The sequence below is a fragment of the Zootoca vivipara genome, chromosome 9 (assembly GCF_963506605.1).
Source record: "Zootoca vivipara chromosome 9, rZooViv1.1, whole genome shotgun sequence".
Taxonomy (NCBI): domain Eukaryota; kingdom Metazoa; phylum Chordata; class Lepidosauria; order Squamata; family Lacertidae; genus Zootoca; species Zootoca vivipara.
The window spans coordinates 14,754,778-14,769,292 of NC_083284.1; the positions used below are offsets into that span (position 1 = coordinate 14,754,778).

General features: G+C 44.9%; 1 protein-coding gene across 1 annotated transcript in view; it reads right to left on the reverse strand.

The window, feature by feature from the left end:
• The window catches only part of MAPK10 (mitogen-activated protein kinase 10), a 218,344-nt gene that overhangs the window by 153,332 nt on the left and 50,497 nt on the right, over nt 1-14,515 (reverse strand). The window contains exon 2 of the mRNA XM_060278429.1: nt 6,660-6,873. The gene's annotated coding sequence lies outside the window, so the exon portion shown is untranslated. The remainder of the gene's footprint in view (nt 1-6,659; nt 6,874-14,515) is intronic.

Consider the following 14,515-nt stretch of genomic DNA (forward strand, 5'->3'; position numbering starts at 1 on the left):
AAAACCCGCATATAAGGCGTGTTCCCAATGGCCAGACCATGTTTTAGGCATGAAAGTAGGGTGATATCAGGTGGTGAATTCAAGGAGGTGAGAACCTCCACTGCCACTTTTTTCAAATAATTAAGCATTGATTATATACACAAATTGTTGTTGCGTGCAGAGACAACACCTGGTTTCCAGGTTTATGTGCTAAGTGAAGCAATTTCCCTTTCATGACAATACTACAAGCTTCAGGTGATAGACTTTTCATCTTTTCTAGCATGAACTGTTATCCTTCCTAAACGTAGTGGATAACCAGTTAAGGCAGTTACCTGATTTTCTGATTATACTTCATTTTCGCTGAGTATCATTACCAGCCAGAGAGAGAACGATCAAGTCCTCTTTAGAATTCAGAGCAGAGCGTCCCGGGATAGCTCTTCATGAATTCGATTAAAGTTGATGTTCACTGTGAAGAGGTTCTTACATACATAAATAGTGTATGAGAAGTACATAAGTGTAGCATGCCATCCTGAATAACTCACAGAGCAAATCAGAATCCAAAATATAAGATCACTCTTGAAGACATCATGTGGCGCAGCTCGGGGGCTAAAACTCAGCCTACTGAAGTTTACAGGAAGGAGAGACAGATTGGGAAATCCAGGCTACTTAGAGGAAGAGAACAGTGTAAGTGTAAGAAATTTAGTAAATGCGTAAAACAGGGCTGGGCACCATACAGCATGTGAACTATTTGCCCTTTCATATGCTAAAGCAGCTGTAGAACCAGGTGAGTTCATTGCCATTGTTGCCTTTTTTCAAAAGCAAGTGGAGAACATCGTTTCCAGACTGTGTCCTGTCTTGCCCGCTTATTTGTTTCATTATAGATTGGAGTCATTTCCAACAAAGGTATCCTAAGGTCTTATGTGGAAGGCCCAACAACCTCTGGCAGTCTACAAAATGTCATCAGCTGTTTCAATGAGAATTAAGTCTGCAGAATGATTTTTTATATATATTTATCAATGCATTGCAGATTTGAAGGTTATCCAAAGGAAATCACCCTCATCTCTATTTGTTTTTTAAATGTTACTGGTTAATTACCAGTTTTTATAACAACGGAGCCTGGGGCCTGCTTATGTTTCCATTGATGTCAACAGAAAATGTTTACAGAATCTTATTGTCCCTTTAAGATAAGGAGCAGCCTATTTCTCAGATTATATGTACACATAACCACGCCAGACACCAGCAGGTAATTATGAACATTATTCATCAGTATACTATTTTCTCTTTCCATGATCTGACATTATTGGGGTGGGAACCTCAATAAATTTAATTTAATCTGGCAGTTCAGTGGTGCCTTTAGTTTTCAAGAGTGAGACTAATAACTGAAATTAATTCCCATTGTGGTACCTGTGTGGTGGCTGCTGAACTTGAAGCGCTGGTGTTAACCTCTAAAACAGGTTTGAAGAACATCCGCCCCACCCCCAATGTTGCTGAACTTCAACTCCCATCATCCCTTGCCATTCACCACGCTTGCTGGGCTGATGGGAGCTGTAGTTTAGCAACATTCGGAGGACCAAAAGTTCCTCACACGTACTCTAAAGCCCCATATGACCTAGGGCCAGGTTTTCTGAAGGATATGAATCTACCTGAACCTCAGCGTTGGCATCATAGGCCCTGCCTTCTGGCCTGTCAATCAGCAAAGACCAGATTTGCAGGCAACAGTGACAAGACTTCTCGGTGGTGGCTCTGCAGCTGTAGTATAACTTTTGTAAAGCCACGGCTCTTCCTGTCTTTTGACAAGCCCTGAAGACTTATATTCTGCAGTGCCTCATGAGCAATGTGATGCAAATTCTTATGTGCACCGTCATGCTATGTTTTAATTGCTTGACACTGTTTCAACTCTGAATGCAGACTTACTATTTTGCCAAAATTTTATTTTCAGAGGCTAGATTCACCACCATTATAATTAAATGAATTAAGCAAACGTCTCGGGGCTAGTACACACATGCATGCTCATCGCTAGAAGACTACAGCATCAAGGATTTGCGTGTATTTGTGAACAGTCCATGACAGATCTCAGGAAACCTTTCGTATCACCTCAAATCAGGAGTGGAGAAACGGGATCAGGCCAGAAGGTCAAATCCTGGATCCCCACCCCCCACCCCAGCAGGCCACATGACCTGATATCATCATGACATCTGGTGACCAATTTTTCTTTCATAGTGCAGCAAGATATGCTATAAAAAGCAAGGATCAGCAACACAGATCCCCATGGGAAGCCAACACACTTGATGTCACAGCCTATCAGCTGATATGCGCTGACAGCAAATCCTCTCTTGCCAATGAATAATCAGGAGGGCACTTCAAGGCTCCCAATTGTGCACCGACAGCAGCAGAGCACTGACCACTTTAGAACTGCATGATCCCTTCAGGACAGTCACAGTCCCGCCCCCTCACAACCACATACCCATCTAAGATGATAGAACCTTCTACTATCATACAATAAACTTATAATAAGAATAATTGGGGATACATTGCAACAAACAATGCAGATCTCTATGCATTTTCCTTCAGCTAGATCTATTTTCTGTGCATGGGCACTTTTTTTGGAGTGCTCCAATATCACTTTTCAGAGTAATTTAAGTTGTAATATTTATTTTTGAAGTTCCATTATACATAACAGAACTTGCCCACCATTCTCTTGTAAATGGAGAAACTGCTGTTTTCAGTGTTCCTAAATGCTGTTGCTTTGCAGCACTCAGAATAACTCATCCTCAGTGTTCTTCCTGCATGCCCTCTCTAGAGTGACCCTAGTGTTAGGATTCATTCCCCGTGCTGCAGTCATGGGGCTGTTTTTATCACATGGCGGTGTATGTTTTCATTCCACATTGTGGGACGTGATGGAGACAGAATGTTTATATTACTATGTTTCCGTGACGTAGGACATTTGTCCTTTGTTCTTTTTCTTTGCTGTCTGATGCTGAAGAGGAAGGAGCTGAGTTACAATGCTCCAAGTATGTATATGTAAATAAACATAGTTTAGCCAAAAAGCTGTGCTACTGAGTCTGAACGCTGACTGCCTATACTCTGCTGATCCTGAAGTGTGCCGATGCCTCTTGGGATCAGTCGCTGTGATATTCGGGCTGGAGAAAGCTTTTGGATCTCCCGACCGACCAGGAGGGAGAGAACATGCCAGTCGGGCATGTGTCTCTGCTGGATTTCTACTCGTGTGTAGGATCTCCCAACACCTAGGAGCCAGTCCTCAGTGACTGACTTACCTCTTTTCACTCTGATTAGCTCCAACAGCTAAATAGCTCTCCTGCTGATTGGGAGGCTGTAGGAGGCTGGCAATAGAAGCTGGCAAGAGGGACACTTGTTGGAGAAACGGTAATGGGTCTTTGACACACACCCCATGACCCTGAACTCCTACACTTCTAACTGCCCGTCACACCTTTAACTGCCCCACACCAGATGTCACTTATGACATGGTTCACTTATGACTGGGGCCTGGACCAGGCTGAATTAGTCCCTTGGGCTGGACGTTCCTCGCACCTGCCTCAAAGGAAAGGCTTTTCAATGCACCCAGTTCTTACATTCATCTGCCAGGTATAAAACAGCAAAATGACAAGTCTGCATTCAGAGTTGAAACAGTGTTGAACAATAAAAACATATCGTAACGGTGGACATAATAATTTGCATCACATTGCCCATGAGGCACTGCAGAAGAGAAGTCTTCAGGGCTTGTGGCCAGCATGACTAAACTGCTTCTGGCACAACGGAACACCGTGATGGAAACCAGAACGCACGGAAACGCCGTTTACCTTCCCGCCGCAGCGGTGCCCATTTATCTCCCTGCACTGGCGTGCTTTCGAACTGCTAGGTGGGCAGGAGCTGGGACAGAGCAATAGGAGCTCACCCCATCACAGGGATTCAAACCACCGACCTTCTGATCTACAAGCCCAAGAGGCTCAGTGGTTTAGACCACAGCACCACCCGCATCCCTATCCCTGTATACAGTACTGAGGTATGAGACACCCTAGGGCATCTTTGTATGTTCATATGTATTTTCAGCAGCCATATATCTTCCAAAGCCATGGCAAACAATTATATTTGCTTTAGGGCCATTCCGAGGAACCATCAGGCATGAGTATGGCCCTGGAGTCACATAAAGGCTTCTTGGCAACTACACATGGCTCGTGTCCAACAGCCTGGCAATTCCCATTTTAGAATAGTGCCGGGCTAGTGAGATTGCTTCTTACTTCCCTTCTTTTTCAGGTAACTGTTGCAGCAGCAGCACAACAAATGCAAAGCCTGAAGTAAGTATAAGATGCAGAAGTACTGCTGGAAGTGTTAAAACGCTTTTCTTGGTGAACATTGGCGGCTTCTGTGAAATAAAAGGAAGCCTGCACTGCTCTGTTTTCTTTGAGAAAGAGAAGTTTGGTTAACAGGGCAAGTAGCTAGTCAGATTCCCACTCTAAGGCAGACTGTGCTTACTCTGCTACAGAAAAGGAGCTTACAGAAGATACTGGGAGCCAGCGAGTTTCTGAAGTTTCCTGCTCTATAGGACCTTACAAGATAAAATCTTTCTCTTTTTTTCAGAATAACAATATTGCTGCCTCTCTCTCTCTCTCTCTAAGCCTTATTCAAACAATTAATCCTGAAGTATGCTCAGAAGAGCAACAAGCCAGGACATCAACACACCTAATCACAGCGTATTTGTATTTGTGGTATTTGTATTTTGCTTTGGATAATTCCACAAACTTTCCATACCTTATCTCAGTTCTGCATTAGCCTTTCTAACTTGCACAGCAAGGCTGCAACCTATTTTTGAGGGGGGAAATTCTCAGCCATTGTGGATGCTCCTTTGGGCCCCCTTCTGGTCCTTTGATTTTGGGCTCATTGCCTAATGCCAGACATAGACCTTCTGGCAACATTCACAGTATACATCTAAAGCATTCTTATGGCACTTAACAGACATGGGTTGTCATCCCCAAATACCCCTGGGAACTGTAGTTTGTTAAGGAGAGCTTCCTGCAGCCAATTGGAAGCTGCCCCTTGGTTTCCAAATGTTTCGGAAGTCGAATGGACTTCCGGAACAAATTCTGTTCGACTTCAAAGGTACGACTGTATGTGCAAACTTGACCACTTCGATCTACAGAACGGGGACTGTTACATGTGTCACATAATATTCATTAGCCCTTGCAAGAAATCAATCTTTTATTGCAGCAGCATCCACACTTTGGAACTCCCTGCCTATTGAACCCCCTCACTGAGTGAGCTCACCTTATCACACCTGGCAACAATGGCCCCTCAAATACCTTTTTTTGTTTGTGACCCAATCCACCCTGAACAACATGGCAAGCTGAGAACAGGTGGCAGCACCATTTAATTCCTCTTAATACAGGTTCAACGCTCGAGGAGGGCAGGTAAGAAAGGAGAGGAGCAGCTTGAGGGGCTCCAGGGACTGGAAATGGACCATCCTACAGAAGATGGGCCTCAGCAGGTGTTGGTCCCCAAGTCCTGCATCCAGTCTGGTCCTCAGATCAATAGCTGGCTGGCTTCGCTGTGTCCCTGCCCAACAAGAACCTTGGAAACTGCTGAAAGCTTGATGCTAAGAGGCCAATACAAGGCAGAGAATTTAAAGCATCGGCTTCCATATCTGCATACAGTCCACCTCTTTAATTCTTTTTCCCTGAGCAGGCTCTGCCTTGCAAGCCGAGTACAAAGCCTGGGATGGAGTAGCCTGTTAGGCAATTTTCTTCCTGTGCATTAAGGAAATATTGATTGATTGAATGAGCTGGAATAAATCAAGCTAGCCAGGAATTCTGGCTAGGGTCAGGGGATGGAAACTGCTTTGTTTGCAACTGCCTTGTACTCCCAGTTCCTTGCAGCACTCAGCATCCTAAATGACTGGAGTTCTTTGCAAGAACTAAAATGAATTTTGCTTTACCCAAGCTGGATAAAGCGACTGTATATTCCTGCGCATAAGACTATTTTTTAACCCAGGAAAATCTTCTCAAAACTTGGGGGTTGTTTTATACGCCGGGTCGTATTTCTTATACGGCGAGTATATATCCCAAACTCTATATTTTAACTGGAAAAGTTGGGGGTCGTCTTATATGCCCAGTAATCTTATACGCCGGAATATACGGTACTTCTTGAATTACTTCTGTTGTTATTGGAACAGGCCATTTGGGCTTCAGATGCTTGAAAGCAGAAAGACATACAATATAAAAAGCTGTGCCACAGTTTCAACTAGCACAGTGCTATCTACACTGACAGGCAGAAGTTCTCCAGGTTTGGGGGCAGAGGACTTTTTCAACTTTACCTGCAGAGGCTGGAGATCTTCTGCAGGGAAAGTATGTAGTGAACCTGTCACTCAGCCAGCCTGTGTCCTTCTCTAGCCTCTACCTACCATTTAGAAATGCCGTCATCTTTGTTACCATGAAACCGCTGGCTGTAGGACAGGGCGTGGGAACATATTGAAAGCACACAGTGCTAAGGGCTGGCTTGGAGAGTGGGAGGAACAAGCTGGTACATGGAAGAGAAGGAAAGCAGAGGCAGAATGAGCAAGCCAATAATTAAGTGCTTGGAATTCAGAAGCAGAGGGAGAGACAAGAGGCGTAAATACCAAGGTAGAGACCACACGGGCAAGCGCCACTCCTATGGCAAAAGAGACATACCTTAGTGTCTAAAGGCAGGAAAGGGAGATGGAGACCTTTAAAATGCTGGTGCTTGGCCACCTATGGATGGGAAGACGTGAAGCTCTGCAGCTGAACGCCAACTCCTCCTGCTGCCGCTCTCCCTCCTTAGGTGCTCTTGTCTGCAAAGTCTCCGCTTCATCTGGAGCTCAGAGAAAAGGCAATGCAGGGAGGGCTTGAATCCCCAGTGTCACACCTGCCAAACATTTGAGAAACCAAGAGAGGTTGATTTAAGCTCTTCCACCTGGCGATTGCGGAAATTAAAAGCTCTCCTCCCCCACCCCAAAAAATCCACATACACAATAAAAACTTAGTTGGTCTTTAAGGTGCTACTGAAGGAATTTTTTTATTTTGTTTCGACTCAGACCAACACGGCTACCTACCTGTAACTAAAACAATTCTTCTTCTTAGTGCTATGAGCTATTACTTATATAGCGCCATCAACGTACCTAATTGATTCCCAGTTTTCTGCTATCGGTAATAATAATAATAATAATAATAATAATAATAATAATAATAATAACAATAAATTTATTATTTATACCCCACCCATCTGGCTGGGTCTCAGTAATCTATTAAACATTAAAAGCCTCCCTGAACAGGGCTGCCTTCAGATGTCTTCTAAAAGTCTGGTAGTTGTTTTCCTCTTTGACATCTGTTGGGAGGGCCTTCCACAGGGCAGGCGCCACCACCGAGAAGGCCCTCTGCCTAGTTCCCTGCAACTTGGCTTCTCGCAACGAGGGAACCACCAGAAGGCCCTCGGTGCTGGACCTCAGTGTCCGGGCAGAACGATGGAGGTGGAGACGCTCCTTCAGGTATACTGGACCGAGGCCATTTAGGGCTTTAAAAGTCAGCACCAACACTTTGAATTGTGCTCGGAAACGTACTGGGAGCCAATGTAGATCTTTCAAGACCGGTGTTATGTGGTCTCGGCGGCCGCTCCCAGTCACCAGTCTAGCAATGTAGAAAAACTTACAATGTAGAACAACTAATATGATTTGCATACTTGGGACCCCATAACAAAACACAATGCTTGCTAACGGAAGGTTTCCCCAAAGCAAATACTTGTTTTCCTCAGTACTGCAGCAGACGAAAGGGTGAGTCTCCGCCCCCCCCCCAAAAAAATGCCTGCTCGATCTCATTGATATTATTAGCGCCAACTGATACAATTTCCTTTTAAATGAAAAATACACTGCTCATTAGATTCAGGCCCATTTATTTTCACATCCAATTTGGCCCTTGGTTTTGCATCAAAATACATCATCAAAATGCAAACTGCATCAGCCATCAGCTTTCTCTGGTTTTCTTTGCAAAATCTTAGCAACAGCAATGGACAACCTCCCCTGACTCTACATTACACAGACTTCCTTTCGGCTATGGCAAATCTAATTAAATTCATTCCGTATACTGCCCATAATTGAGTTGGATGCAGGCAGAAAATGTACTGTACTGAGAGCACAGTGAACAGGTTAATAAACACTCCAAAAATGCACAGGCATTCCTGGCAAGATGCAATACTCTGAGGCTATCCTAAAAGAAAATTACAGAGAGGGTGGCAGGTCTCTGATTTCAATGGCCTATTTCCTAGTATATATATATAAGTGGTGAACAATCGAAAAATGGTGGCTGTCAACAATCATGAAGAGCTCCGTTGATGGCGAAGGCCAGTGGAGGGACATCTCCACCCACATCCAGACCCTCTGTAGCAAGGCAGATCAGGGGTATGGATTGCTCTGTGGGTGAAATAAGAATATTTGCATACCTTCTCCTGTATTTTTACCATCTATTTTTCTCCGGGTGTTTTGTTTTTAAGATGGGGAGGAGCTTGCTGAGACAGATAGTTTGGATGTATAATAGACCCTCCAAGTGTCCCTATTTTCCAGGGACCTCCCTAATTTAGAGAAGCCATCCTGGTTTCTGATTTGATCCCGGAATGCCCCACTTTTCCTTGGGATGTCCAAATTTTCATTGGAGAAATGTTGGAGGGTATGTGTCAGAGGGTCGTCGTGGCTACTCTAGAGTAACTCTGCTTGAGTCCAGTTTGTCTTTAAAGACTTTTATTGTGCAAAGTATGTACAGTGCAGAGACAGCTTAAAACAGGACCTCTCATTCCGAATCAGAATCCGGCAATGGCGTACGTCTGTTCTTACGCCAGCAAAGTAGTCGGGGCACCCCAAAACGCCTCCCCCTTGACCTGCGTCGCTGTGCTCTCCTTAACTCTTGTGCCGGAAGGAGTGATGCCCTCTCAGCCTCCTCCCTGTCAAGGCGGTGGAAGGGCTCTCCAGCAGCATCCTTGAGCCCTTGCCTACATCTCTCCTCCCCTGAGCTTTCCCATCATTCTGCACGCTGGCTTCTCTCTCCCTCCGAGTCTCTCCCCTCTCCCCTGGCTGCTTCAGACCCACTGCTGCTCCCTGTGCTTGGTGAGGTGGACATTAGGATGATGGGGGCTGGCTCACTGTAGGGAGTCACCCTTACAGTATGTTATAAAGCTTCCAAGGTGTGGTTGGGGGGGGGACAATGCTTATGGGACGAGGAAAAGTGTAATAAGGAAAAGCAAGGGGATGTTTTCTGACGCGAGAAAACTCATCACGGAATGACTAGAATCTGCATATAGATCTATAGTTTTATGGGTCTTCCTCCACAGAGTGTTAAGTGCGCCAGTCAACAGAGCTGCCCCTGCTATTAGGCAGTGTGAAGAAGCTACCTCAGGTGGCAGGTGTTAGGTATCAGGAAATAACAGCAAGGTGTTGGGGGGGCAGAGTACATGCACCTCATGGCCTGCCTTGCACCCCCTATTCTAGCCTTCTGGCCTCAGGTAAGACGGAGGACAATGTCTCATCACCAGCGCTGAAAACTCAAGAGCCAGCCTGGTTGGGTTCTCTGAGGGGAATGGGGAGGGCGCCATCTTGCCCTTTGTCTCAGGAAATGAGTTGGGCCAATCTTGCCAGTAGACAAAATTTAAGTCCCGTGGATTTAAATGAGATTTAATGCTGCTTCAGATATTATGAATTCCCTCCACATTAAGCACTTCCATGCAGGGAATTAAAACATCAGCCACGCCAACTGTAAATGTGATAATTACAAACACATCTATTTTTCCCTGTGGATACCCGCTGGGAAACCTTGACAATCTGTGGTTTCTTTGTGTCCTTAGAGCAAAACTGCCTCTTCACACTTTTTCTTCTTGTTCTGAATTGCTTTCCATATTACAAATTTGTGTTTCAGGTGATTCTTCAGCACAACTCTTCTTCTTCTTCTTCTTCTTCTTCTTCTTCTTCTTCTTCTTCTTCTTCTTCTTCTTCTTCTTCTTCTTCTTCTTCTTCTTCTTGGCATATCCAAGTTAAAGATTTAAACTAAGTTTAAGAACGATTCCCTTTCCCAGGGAATCTTGGGAATCATCATTTGTGGAAGCTAAGAACCTCGAATGAAGAATTCTTAGTACCTTATGAACTACAGTTCCCAGGATCCTTTGGGGCAGGGATGGAGAACCTCAAGCCCCTCTCTCTGTCCCTCAAGCCTCACTGCACCTCTTTTTCTCCAGACCATGCCCTTTCCTGGCCAAGCTCTCTGCCCTCCTTGAGAACTTTTGCCTGGTTGGTACCCAATGAACAGTGATACTGCCTTTTGCACTGCCTGGATGGAAAGATTTTTTTTGCATGTACCCCACCATTCGAAGAGGAACAGCTGTCTAGGCTAGAAAGTTCAAGTTCAGCAAAATCCCAAAGGGTAAAGTCTGCTTTGCTGGACAGAATGGAGATCATTCAGGTTCCAGCATACGCATGTTTGCCTCTGGCCTTGTCCACTACTGGTTGCCTGTGGTGTAATGTGGACCCTGAGTGGGAAAAGGTTCCCCACCCATGCTTTACGAAAAGCCAAAAGAGGCAAAGTGGTATAAATCTGATATATATTGATAGCGTAGACCAGGCCTCCGTAAACAGAGCTCGTGATCTTTTATCATCAACTCTTTTTTTTATCATCAACATTTCCTTTTCCAAAGCTCCCTGCAAATTTGTTTACATCAGAGAGCTGTTCTGCTTAGTGTAATGTAACTGTGCACTGAATGTTTTCTGTGCAAAATTGATCCAACTGATTACAGGAAAAACCAAATGGAAACTCTCAGACCCCTTTTATTTCTACCAGAGATAACTGCTAGGAAATTTATCTGCAGTTACTCCTCAACGTTAAAACAAAGGGCGAACATTCATCAGCTTTCCTCTACATTTCTCTGACATTCTCACAGTGCAGTTCTTGGCAGCAAACTACTGATGCTTATTTATTTATGGCTTACTTATTGGGGAAAGGCCGTAGCTCATTGGTAGAGCATCTGTTTTGGATGCCGAAGGTCCTAGGTTCAATCCCCGGAAACTCCAGGTAGGGCTCAGAGAGACTCCTCCCCTGAAATCCTGACTTTAAGCCAGTGAATACTGAGCTAGACTGTCTCACTCAGTTAACTGCAGCTTCCTACGCTCCTATCACAGGAATAGGAAAGGGGGGCAGGCGAAGCAATGCCTGGGGACATTTAAAGGGATCAGCAGCAACCATCGATGCTCCTTGGCACCGTAAAGTAACGCCTGCCAGTTCCCTGCTTAGCTGCTGCCACATTGGGGGGCGACCTAATTCAAATCCCTATTCCCTCTTGACTCTCTACATCTGATTCAAGGGCAGACAACTGACGAGTCCCAAAGCGAGACGTGTCCAGCCTTCATTGCCTGGAGGGACTTTCTTTCAGACAGGCGGGTGCTTCAACAATGCAGCACAAAGGAATGGAATACAAAAAAATAATGATGATGAAGTCCTTTAGGCCGAGAAAATCCCAAAGAATTTGAGCTGGGGACATGAGGAGGCAGGGAGAGGAAATATTTTTTGTGTATTATGCCAGGAAGGGAGGGAAGACAACTTCCTCTAAATAGGAAGCGCAGCAACGGTTTGCCCTGATGTGAACATGACCTGCCTTTAACCATTTCTTGTGGGGAAAGGGGGTGGGCATAGTCTGTTTTTAACAACAATTAACATTTTTAAAAAGAGATTATTCGCACTGGATAGTGCTCGCGCAAGCTGCATTGTGGCAAGTTGATCACAACCCACCAGACATGTGTGGCAGCCTAACAGCAATTCCAGAGCATCAGAGAGACCTGCTAGATCAGACCAAAGGTCTTTCTTGACCATCATCCTGTGTGTGTTTTTTACAGGTGCTACTGAAGGAAGCCCACAACAGCATCTCTTGTTGCTTGCCACCAAGCAATTCATACTCATAAGGCATCCTGCCTTTAAATCTGGAGGGTCTATTTAGCTAAAGACCTGTTTTCCACCATGCATGGATGTTTCCAATCCATCTAAGGCCGCATTCATGCCACAGTTTATTTTCCCAATGTTTCCATAACTATTAATTTAGGTATTATGTTTGAGCTTCCACGCAGTGTAAAAGCCACTTCTGAAGACCTGGCTTGATAATAGTGCATGTTTAGCACTCATTTCTGTGTTGTTTGACTCCAGAAAGAAAAAAAATCAATTTGCAGCCCCCTTAACCAGGAAAATTGTGGGGGTAAAATCCTTTGTTTTGAATGGAGGGGGAGGCTGTAGTATCCCATTAAAGGGATCCAGGGGGAGTGGCGTGCCCGGGCATGGGCCAGGGCCAAAGGCACTTGCCCAAACAACGGTCCTTTCGGGGGTCACTCTATTTGATGCAAGTCTTAGGAACCCCCATCTGACCACGTGTCGCTTCTGGCAGGCAGGCCGGAAGTATTTTGATTGCCCCATGCCCAAGCCAAACCTCTTTCATCTGTATTCAATAAAGTTGTGGCCTGTTTTGACCCCAAAACCAGTCTCATTGGTCTCTTATTTGCATGGGTTGGGGTGTGGGAACCCGATGCCTGGTCTTGCAAGAGAAGCAGACATATGCAGCCTTACCTTCACACTGATTTGAAGCCACTTTGTTTCCTTCTCAAAAGAGGCTCCTGGGAGGCTGGGGGGATATTGCTGGAACAACTCTTGGGTTTGGGGCAACTGGCTAAAATGTTTTAAAACATTTTGAATGGTTCTAATTTTGGTTCCTCTGTTTTGTTTTTGTCGGGTTGATGTTGGTTAAATGTTTAGTTGGAATTGGCAGTTATTTTAATTTGGGCATAACTAAACTGTTTATTATTGCTATTATTGTTGTTGTTGTTGTTGTTGTGGGTTTCTTTGATTTATTGGTTTATTTGTTGCTTGTATAGGATATTTTGTTTTTTAATGTTTGATGCTTTGTTGTGTTTTTATAGATGTTACACGTCGCCCAGAGTGGCTGGGGAAACCCAGCAAGATACGCGGGTTATAAATGTAAAAATTATTATTATTATTATTATTATTATTATGCAGAAAGTGTGGGGGAGTAGTGACATTGTCCAATGCCAATCATTCTTGTGCTGCACCACGCCCACTGGTGTGAAAGAAAATTAGCATGACATACTGGAATATCGACCAAAAAGCACAACAGGTAATGCAGTCAGAAAGAAATGTTGGAAAATGGGAGAGAAGCACAAGCATTATAATCAGGAACACAATATCCCCCACGTCTGAATGCACCCTAAGCCACTGGTCAACATCTGAAGCAAATATATAGAAAAGACATTTACGGTAGTCTCGAGGCACAGTGAAAAACCAGAACCCAGTGTTTGCCTCTGCAGGCGATGCGACAGGGTTCTGAGGCCAAACTACACATTACATTATTAAAGCGTTCTCTCTTTTTTAATAATGTAATGAGAATCTCAGGTTTGGCCTGAGATTCCAGTCGCTTCACCTGCAAAGTGCAAAGAAAAAAAGCAGCCCTGGAGCCTTCTTCCAGAATGTGCTCCCAATCTGGATTGGGGGGGGGGGAGAGCACAGGAGTCTCTTCCCGCCCCCGCCCCCCACTGCTATTTGCCTTGCAAGTATTGCACCTACATAGGGGCCCTTCTTCAAATGTCCACATGGATGAGATTCTAATAGCAAATTCCTATGCCTGCTTGCTGATGTGTTCTCTGGTCATAGGAGAAATATTGGAGGGTATGCCGTGGCATCATGGTCAGACGGAGTACAATCACTGGGAAGCTTTCACCACAATTTGATTTCCATTGGAGAATCTTTGGTCCTGGCCTGGGGCTGGTCCACACTTCTGCTTGTCCGATGCCTATAAAGCATGGGTCCCAGTGGTTTTCTGCTTCTTCCTTCCTTTCTAAGCACAAGTCCAAATGGTTTCCCCCTGAAAACCTGCTCTTTAGTGCTAAATCGGAGCAAATGTCAGTCTGGAGAAAACCCAATAGATGTTTGCTCCAACAACAACAACAACAACAATTTATTATTCATACTCCTCCCCTCTGGCTGGGTTTCCCCAGCCACTCTGGGCAGCTGCCAACAGAATATTAAAAACATGATAAAAGATCATACATTAAAAACTTCCCTAAACAGGGCTGCTTTCAGCTGTCTTCTAAAAGTCAGGTAGTTGTTTATTTCCTTAACATCTGATTGGAGCGTGTTCCACAGGGGGGGGGGGCACCACTGCCGAGAATGCCCTGTGCCTGGTTCCCTGCAACCTCACTTCTTGCAACAAAATAAAAAAAATCCCTTCCAGTAGCACCTTAGAGACCAACTAAGTTTGTTATTGGTATGAGCTTTCTTGCAGTGAGGGAACCGCCAGAAGGCCCTCAGAGCTGGACCTCAGTGTCCAGGCTAACAATGGGGGTGGAGACTGGGCTGAGGCCATTTTGGGTTTTAAAGGTCAGCACCAACACTTTGAATTGTGCTCGGAAACGTACTGGGAGCCAATGAAGGTCTTTCAGGACCGGTGTTATGTGGTCTCGGCGGCCGTCCCAGTCACCAGTCTA